At 33.5% G+C, this 9,064-nt stretch overlaps 1 long non-coding RNA gene across 1 annotated transcript; it reads left to right on the top strand.

Annotated features, from left to right (window-relative positions):
* The first annotated feature begins 296 nt into the window (after nt 1-296).
* On the top strand, nt 297-8,704 carry LOC127810520 (uncharacterized). The gene is made up of 3 exons (XR_008025467.1): nt 297-444; nt 3,954-4,010; nt 8,493-8,704. It is a non-coding gene; the product is annotated as an uncharacterized LOC127810520 (long non-coding RNA).
* Nucleotides 8,705-9,064: the final 360 nt, after the last annotated feature.

The raw sequence follows: 9,064 nt of genomic DNA, 5'->3' as shown, positions 1-9,064 counted from the left end.
ACCATGTTAATTGTTGGTTTTGACAACTGTGATTTTACATTCATGTAGAATTTAGCATTTAATTCACATGCGAGGTATTCTATGATCAATAATCCAATTTGGTTGCAAGATTCTGCACTCTTTTTAGAGCTTTGCTAATTTTTGAAATAGGTTAATGTTATAATTGTTTTTGTTGGGTACTGATTCCTGGTTCTATGATGGCAATTTGTATATATGGCTTGTTTGTAAATTAGTGTCTAAATTTGATAATACTCGCTTCTGTTTTTTTCTATTGATGTACAGGATGTTGAAAGCTTAAGAGCTGATGTATAATGTTCAAATGACATTAATCCACTAAGCAGATTGTGTTGGACAAGGCAAGGAAGAATATAGAAGGAATACAAGTTTCTTCTTATAGAAATGCCACAGTATTATGACATTGATGATATTATAGCAGAAGATAAGGTATGTTACACTTCTCCCTTGAATGTCTCACAAAATTTCTTTGGAATTATGCTTCTAATATGCCAAGGTCTTTGCTTTTGCTCAAAGCTTGTTCCTGCTGTGTTTCAAGTGGTAGCTAATGTAGTTGGGCTCTTCGATTCTAGTGATGAAATGAATAAGGTGAGTTCTATTTATGAAATAAGTAATGGAAGTTCTAAGGTGGGATTGTTGAAGGCCAAGGAACACGTTGCTAGCCCTAAGCTTGATGGGTGTGTTTTATTATTTCAGCTAGAACAAGGTTCAAAGGTAGAGCTTCCCTTTTGGCTTGCCAGTGAGCTGCACCTAAGACAAGCAGCATCTATTAGTCTTCCCCCATGTTTCAACCAAAAGTAAAACTCAAGAAATGTCTTAACTTGTCTTCATGCCCAATTTAAACAGTAATAGAGGATCTTTAATTGCTTGAATACAGGATGTAGCCTAGTTTCTTAAATTCCATTTCATACAGAACATCCAAAAAGTATAGCTATTTTTAAACTACAAGTATGGTTAGTTCTCTTTATTTGAATTATTATAAATCTTTCACATTCAAACAAATTATACTAATTTATCTGATCTTTCTTTTACTTTTGTTTTCTGTTCTTGGCATGCATGAGTAGCAAAGGAAGAGAGGAAGAAAGAAGCTTGGTATTATTTTTTATTTTAGGAAATCTTTAATTCAGGTAATTATTAAATATTAAAAAAAAATCAAGAGGCGGGAGACACGGTGGAAGGCAAGACGCTCGCTGCACGCCCTTGCTCTTGCTCGTTGTCTCACTCTCGCTCGTTGTCTCGCCCTCGCCCTTGTCTCTCGCTTGCTCGCCCTCGCCATGGTTCTTTCGCTGTTTGTCTGGTTGCTTTTTTTCTTTTTATTTTTTTATTTTTTGAATATTTGTTTTACTTTTTATTTTTAAAATTTATTTACTGCTCATATATGTTAAATTTAGTAAATTTGTAGTGTTTTCAGTATTAGTTGATTTTTTTCTGTTTAATTCTTTTTATGTTCCTTTTTTTTGTGTTATTTTATTAGAAATTTGTTTCTTGTGCTGTTTGTTGCCTTGCATTGGATGGGGTCAAAGTACTGGCATCTGGTTTTGAGATGGATGAAAAGGTATTGGCTTGCATTGCATAAAATTTATTTTATGTTATTTCTGCTACTTTGGAAAATGTCTGGAAAAATATTTTGAAAATATGAGCAGAAGAACAGACAAGTTGGAAGTGTCAAAATATTTGTAAGATGATGTCTATGTCTATGTTTCTACAGTTTGTATATGTCTTGATAGCTACACCTCTCTTTGCATGAGGGGGCAAGTATGTACTTCGGAAGTAAATTTACTGTGCACTATCTCATTATAATATAGTCAATTTACCAAGTACAATAACATGGGGGAAGTCCTTTGTGCAAAATGAATATACTCCATGTTTCCCTGAGACTAGTTCTTAGTCATGTTTGATGCACAATTTCCTTTTATTGTTTTTGTTATAACAAATTCACACAAAAAACATAACATTTCAGTTATTTTCTTCAACTCATTCAGTAATTTCATAAAATATATTGTTTAATATCTATTTCAGCTTAATTTATCTCAATATGTTAACATATTTATTCTACATATGTTCCACTTTTGTTCATCCATGGAAGCAAAATAGACTTTGTAATAATATACCAATGAAGGAGTAGGGTGACTCAATACATGGAAGCTTTAATATTGGCATGAATAAAGTATTAATGGAAAAGGTTAGCTAGTGGTTATCATAAACAGATTATGGGTTTTAGTTATTGTAATTCTAATGTTTTCAAATAAAGTTTTATAATTATTTATGTTCATACTTATAGTGTTTGTAATTTGTTATGAAAACACCATAGTAAAGTTTTGTGCCTTTAGATCATCTTAGGAATTTGGATTGGAATACAATTGTATGGTATTCCATACAATTGTTAATGTATACAATTATATCATTAACAATTGAAAACACCAGAGCAAGAAGGAATGATTGAACATATTAACAATTGAACATAGAAATTTGTTTTTTTGGTGTTATTTTATTAGAAATTTGTTTATTTTATTAGCAATTTTTAGGTTTCTTTTTTTCTTTTTTTGCGTTGTTTTATTTGTTTTCGGTAAATTATTAGAAATGTTTGTTAGAATTGTAGTTTTATTCGTTTTTTTGGTTATATTTAAAGTTTAAAGTTTAAATATTTAAGTATTAATTAATTATCTTTTTTTAATAATTTTATGTTTGTTAGGATTGTAGTGTTCTTTTTTCTAATGTAGTGAAAATATTTTTTTATTTTTAATTTTTTATTTTTTAATATGCTTTAGCGATAGATTATTTTCGTCACTAAATAATTTTTTATTTTTTAATATATTTTAGTGATAGAATTTTTATTAAAAAATAAAAATATAAAAAAAATATATTTTTTAAAAATAGCGACAGAATAATCCGTCGCTAAAATATTTTTTTATAATTTTTTTTTTTAAAACAATAGCGACCGAAACTTCCGTCTAAATTTGAAAACTACATTTAGCGACGAAAAATTTTCCGTCGCTAAATTGGTGATGGATCCATCCCACAAAAAAAATTAGCGACGATGACATCAGCGACGGAAAAAGTCTGTTGCTAAATTGATTTAGCGACGGATTTTTAGATTTAGCGACGAAATATTTTTGTGGCTAAAACTCGAAATTCTTGTAGTGAAACTAATCGAACAACTATATGACAACCAAACAAACTAATCCAACAAATGTACACCAACCAAATAACTAATTTCATTTAAAAACACCAAGATAAATAGCAAAAACAAGGAATTTTTCGAGATAGTTGGCAACTGGTTAAAGGGGGATCCATCCAAGTGACCCCAAAGCAGCTATAACAACAAATTGGTATAAAACCATGTCTTGCGGATTGTTTGGATGGCCTAAGGCTTCTTTATGAGATGCACCAATCAGAGTATGAATGCTTAACTACTCAGTGTTTGTCATCTAATTAGATCCACCCACATCACAAGCAATAAATTAGGATGATCATAATTTATTAGAAACAAAGCTTTTACTTTAGATATATCAGAGTATGAATGCTTAACTACGAGTTTGATGCCAAAAGATTAGGTCTGAGTGTGAAAGGAAATGTATGTTGTCCTGGTTTGTTGCTGGTGTAGGTTGTATGTCATTTGCAATTTGAAATTAAATAATTTCTCTGCAACACTTATCATGGAGTGACATGTCATTCTTTATAAAGTCTAATTTATTTCATGGAGCAGGAGAGTGGATTCTCTTCTTTCTTACTCACTATTCTCAAGGCTGAGGGAGTACTTTTTGTTATTATTAGAAACAAAGCTTTTACTTTAGATATTTTAATTTCTACCTTCTCATTAGTGACAGATATATCTTTAAAAAATAGTTAGTTCTAATTACAGCATTAATAAATTAGTGGGCAAAGTCAATTTTATTATTATTATAATTTTCAATGAACTTACTAGTTTTAGTTTCCAGGTACTTGCTTAAATCATCAATCATATCAACACTTCCAGTGGTTGCCTTGAAGCCAAGGTATGCAGAGTAGCGAGTTCTTATATGTTCTTCTTTATAGCATGCCTTTTAATTTAATCATTTGAGCCCTTCCCTCACACACAAAAAAAAAAAGAAGAATTCTTGTAATATTGCAGAGCATTTATGAATGAAAAGGAGGAAAAGAAAAACTATCATAATGCACCACAAAAAAAAAGGTTTTAACGAGGGAAAAACTAGTCATAATGCACCACAAAAAAAAAAAAGGTTTTAACGAGGGAAAAACTAGTCATTAAAAGTCAATTTACCACCGTTAAAGGGTTTTAACTATAGGAAAAATCTCGTCGTCACCCGTCGTTAAAAGTATTAACGACGACGATGAAAGAAAAGTATCGTCATTAATATAAGTAGTAAGGAGCAAAAGTCCGGTCATTAAAAATAATGACGACGAATATTTCCGTCGCTATTGTAACAGCCCGCTCCAACCGAGGGGCGTTATAAATGCGGAATAAACCATCATGAATTTTGGGGATATATTTTTTTCACAAATACAGCGTCTGTACGTGAATAGTACACCAGGTAAGTTCCCAGGAAAGAGAGGTGGGTCACAAACGGACACTTAAGTACCAAGTCTTTCCTTAGCCAGAACTTTTCTAGACATGCACATCCATTACATAACACTTAAATCTGTAATTTTCCCGACAATTCCGATTACCTTCTCAGCATATCAAACTTAAAAAGTCAAGCTAAGACATGTAATATCATCATAAACAAATGCGAAAGCTAGATCGAAACCTGATGTGATACATAACCGAAACCATTTTTATACCTAACATCAAAACTGTATCATCGTCTAACATGACATCATCTAAAGGAAATACATATAATCTGAAACAAATACTACGATCCACCTACAAGTTGCCGTCAGTCCTCAGCAATCCCTTTCCCTTTAGAACAACTACTACCACCTGGAACGTTAGAATATTCTAGGGACAAAAGTCCAACATAAGATGATGAATCATCTAAGTGAGAGTTCAAAACGTTTTCATGAATGTATGCAAGATATGAAACAACATAATATCATGACAAAACCTGGCCCAAGAGAATCCCACACAGCACTTAACCCTAACCGGGAAAAATGCAATCTCTCTAAAGGCAACACAACTATATTGACACATTGGCAAAACACAGTCCTAGCTTAAGAGAGAGCAACGTCAATGCATGAACTCGGGAACCACCTCGTCATCATTACGTTCCCACTCAGAAGCTTACGGAGCACTGTCAACATCAATTCTGGCCAAATGATGATCAACACTATCCATGTCCACCTTGGAAACAATACTACCGCGCAAGGCATCTGGGGTGGTGTCCACTTGCAGCCCCCTCTTGCCGGTCCGAGGTGGTGTACACTCTCAGCCTCGCCACTTGTCGACTCGCAAGGGTGGTGTCCACTCTCAGCCCCCGTCACAAGTGGGTATTTTCCCTTGGCACGTTTTCTTAGTGCTATCACTTCAAGTGCCACCTCATAAGTTGACATCTCAACCCAAAAACACGCCAATGATCATATGAAACAACATATCATGTACATAATTTTATCACAAAAATTCAATGCACATGCATAAACCATTTCGGGACAAATCCCTATGAAACCAACCATCACAAGTAAAACCATTCACATGCAGCAAAATATTTGCATGGATCAAATCAATTTTATTAGAAGAGAATAACATGAACAAATGAATTTTTGGGGTTAGAACTGCTCACATTTGACAAAATCCAAAGTACCTCAAAAAGCGCGCAATGTCTCGATTTGCATGCTTGACCTTGTTTTTTGTGCTAATCTCAAAATTTCCACAAATCACATCACTTTAATCCTCAAGGCACCCTAATCAATATATAATAATCAAAAACCTATTTTTTTCATAATTTTCATATTTTCTCCATTTTTCTTCTATTTTCGCCTCTAAAAATCCAAATAAATTCCTCCAAAGCTATTTTCTCCAATATTTCTTCACAACAAATCATAATAACCTATAAACATCAAGAGAAAAATACTGGACTTACTCGGATGCTGCGTTTTCACGCAAAACGAGGCTCTTTGATGCTAGAATCGAGATCTAGAGAACTCCAAATCCAAATCTTTTTCTACAGGACCTAGATCTCGAATTTAGAAGAATTTATAAATTTATTTCAGAATTTTTTGAGCTTGGACGCACCCTCACTCGCCCATGCAAGTTGCTTCACGCGCTTTCAGTCGCGGGTCCTAGATGGCGAGTGTGCTGCACGCGCCGTTTCTTCTTCCTCCAGCAGTTTGCCAGATTGGTGCGCCTCGCCTGGTTTTTTGACGATTTCTCCCTTCTCCGAACTCCGTTTTGTCCCCCGTTTGAACCTACACCTTCCTCTCTTTGCCCTATATCGGATAATGGCTTAAAATCGGTCGATTGGAGCCATTTATTGACTGCTCAACACGATTTTCCGGTGAAGCTCGTTTTTCCGACGAGGTTTCGGATCTCCCTCAACTCTCAACCAAAACGGCTCACATTTCACAGAAACAAAGCTTGAGACATGGGTAACAAAAGCCCCTTATCCGCTGCTCTCAATTCGTTCACAAACTTTTGAATCGAAAAAATTAATTTTCTTCCTCTTCTCGGCCACTTCTATTTATAGGCATTCCCGAGCTTCCAAACGCTCAAGACTTGCACAAGCGACCCTTCTGAGGCTTCTACCGCCCCTGGATCAACCTATTTGCTGCAAAAATCGACCATCATGATGACTTGCAGAGCTTCCAAGATCCGACCGAAAACTTGGTCGAAAATCTTCATTTTCCGGCCAACCCATGCCCTTTTGTCGACCAAAACCCGACCCAAAGGCATCCTCGACCCATTTGGCTCCATTCCCAATTGTTGGTAGGCGCTGTTGGCGACCAGATTTGGTCTCTTAGCCATGGCAGCTTCCTTCCTCATTTCATTTTGAAAAATTGCACTTTTGCCCACCTAATTTTGTCTCTTATGTCTTGTCCCAATTTCACAAAGCCCATGAACTTTCTAATATTGCTCTTAAGTCCCTCAAGTCATAAAAACTTTCATTCCTTCTTGGAAGATTCCAAAAACTCGCCATCTCGACCTCCCTTCGGTCAATTCGATAAATTTTAAGAAATTACACTTTGGCCCGAATCTATGTTTTAGCCCCAAATCCATTAGTTTCTTTCTGAAACCACTGAAAGGTTGTTCTACACACCAAATATAAATACCCTCGGGGTTCCGTTGTCTTTCCGGAGGCCCCATACAATAATTCAGTTTTACAGCTTATCCCAAAGCTGTATTTTTAGCTGTACCGAAAACTATTCCCAACTCAAATTCTTTCGATGCCATAAATCATATCTCAAATTACTCGACACTTTCATATTATTTTCTTTAGGCATCTCGGTTCCAGGGTACTCCTAGCAGTCGATTCGGTCAATTTATCGGGCTATTCTGATACCTATTTTTCTCAAAATTCGATTTTACTAATAAAATACTATTTCTTAATTACCCAACGTTCTCGGGTATTACAGCTATAACAATATGTATGATCATTGAAAATAATATTAACAATGGATATTTTCTTTGTCATTATAATATTTACCGATCACTAAATATAATATCAACGATGGATATTCTCGTTGTTATTGCATATTGTAAAAGTAAACAATATGGTGAGAGGTTTTATTTCAATTGATTAGCATTTAACTATTTCTAATTTTTTTTTTGAATGACACAATCGTTTCAGAAACTTGATGCAAGTGTAGTTGTCAACTCCTATGTAGTGTTTTAAGCCTATGGTTCTTGATTCACGAACCCTAAAACAGCTAGTTCCAGCAACAATGTTTTTACCACTTAGCACGTTGTAACTGTTCCTCCTGCAATAATTTATTATTATTATGATATTTTGTGGTACTGAGACATGTTATCTTGTCATTGAATGCTCTATACTTAAGCATCATCCAACCCTTTATCTTTTTGATGCTAATTCAAGATAATCTTCATATTTGATTGCTGATTTTGTTATGCCTTATTTTCCCCTACTTTTTTTTTTTGCTATGCTGATTTTGTTATGCCTTATTTGTATGTGAATATCAATTGGCTACAAAAATTGGTATATGAAAATTGGTATATGAAAATCAATTTGCTACAAAAATTGGTATAATTAGTTATAATTTGTTGTGGTTAAAATTAAGTGTTTTCTTTACGATTTGACATTCGTAGTAAAGCTATGTTATTTGCTACAAAAATTAACATCATCAATTACGAAATCAGCATCATCACCTACGAAAATAATTAGCTATGATATATGTCGTAATAGAAAATCAATGTTTTCTCTATGTTTATTTGATTGTAGCGAAAAGTGTATTATTTTATACTGATTTCTCACTGCTTGGTTTTCTTCTAGATATGAGGAATCTATTTTCCTATGAACTCACTTTTAGGTCATATTGAAACAAATTATACTAATTTATCTGATCTTTCGTTTACTTTTATTTTTCAGGTTCTTGGCATGCATAAGTAGCAGGGGAAGAGAGGACGAAAGATGCTTGGAGATATAAATATTCATATTGTGTTAATTTTTAACTATTTTTATTTTAGGATTTAATTGCATTCCATGTATCGGTATTATGTGCTTGTCACATTCAAATGAGTTGGAGATTGTGACTGACATTAATTTTATTTGATGTGATTAATTAAAAGTTTTTAAAGTTATGTGTTGTATTTTAAATTTCATTTAAATTGTAAGGGTTGGTGTAGGTTTAGTATAAAATGCTATTCCCAAAAAAATGGAATTTTTTTTACTACGAAATTGAATTTAGTGATATCGTAGTGATTTATTAATTGTATATAGAATTAATTATGAAAATATAACTTTTGATTACAAAAATATTGGTAGAGAAAGTTAATTTGCTACGAAAATTCGTATGTGAATCAACTTGTTACGAAAATTGATATGATTAGTTACGTTTTGATGTAGTTAAAAATAAGTGTTATTTTTTTTACAATTTAACTTTTATAGTAAGAGTTGTGTTCTTTGTAGATATCAATATAGTATTTGACCTCTTTGTGACT

The sequence above is a fragment of the Diospyros lotus genome, chromosome 1 (genome assembly GCF_014633365.1).
Source record: "Diospyros lotus cultivar Yz01 chromosome 1, ASM1463336v1, whole genome shotgun sequence".
NCBI lineage: Eukaryota > Viridiplantae > Streptophyta > Magnoliopsida > Ericales > Ebenaceae > Diospyros > Diospyros lotus.
The sequence above is the reverse complement of the archived record's forward strand: the minus strand, read 5'-3'. Positions and strand labels throughout refer to the sequence as shown.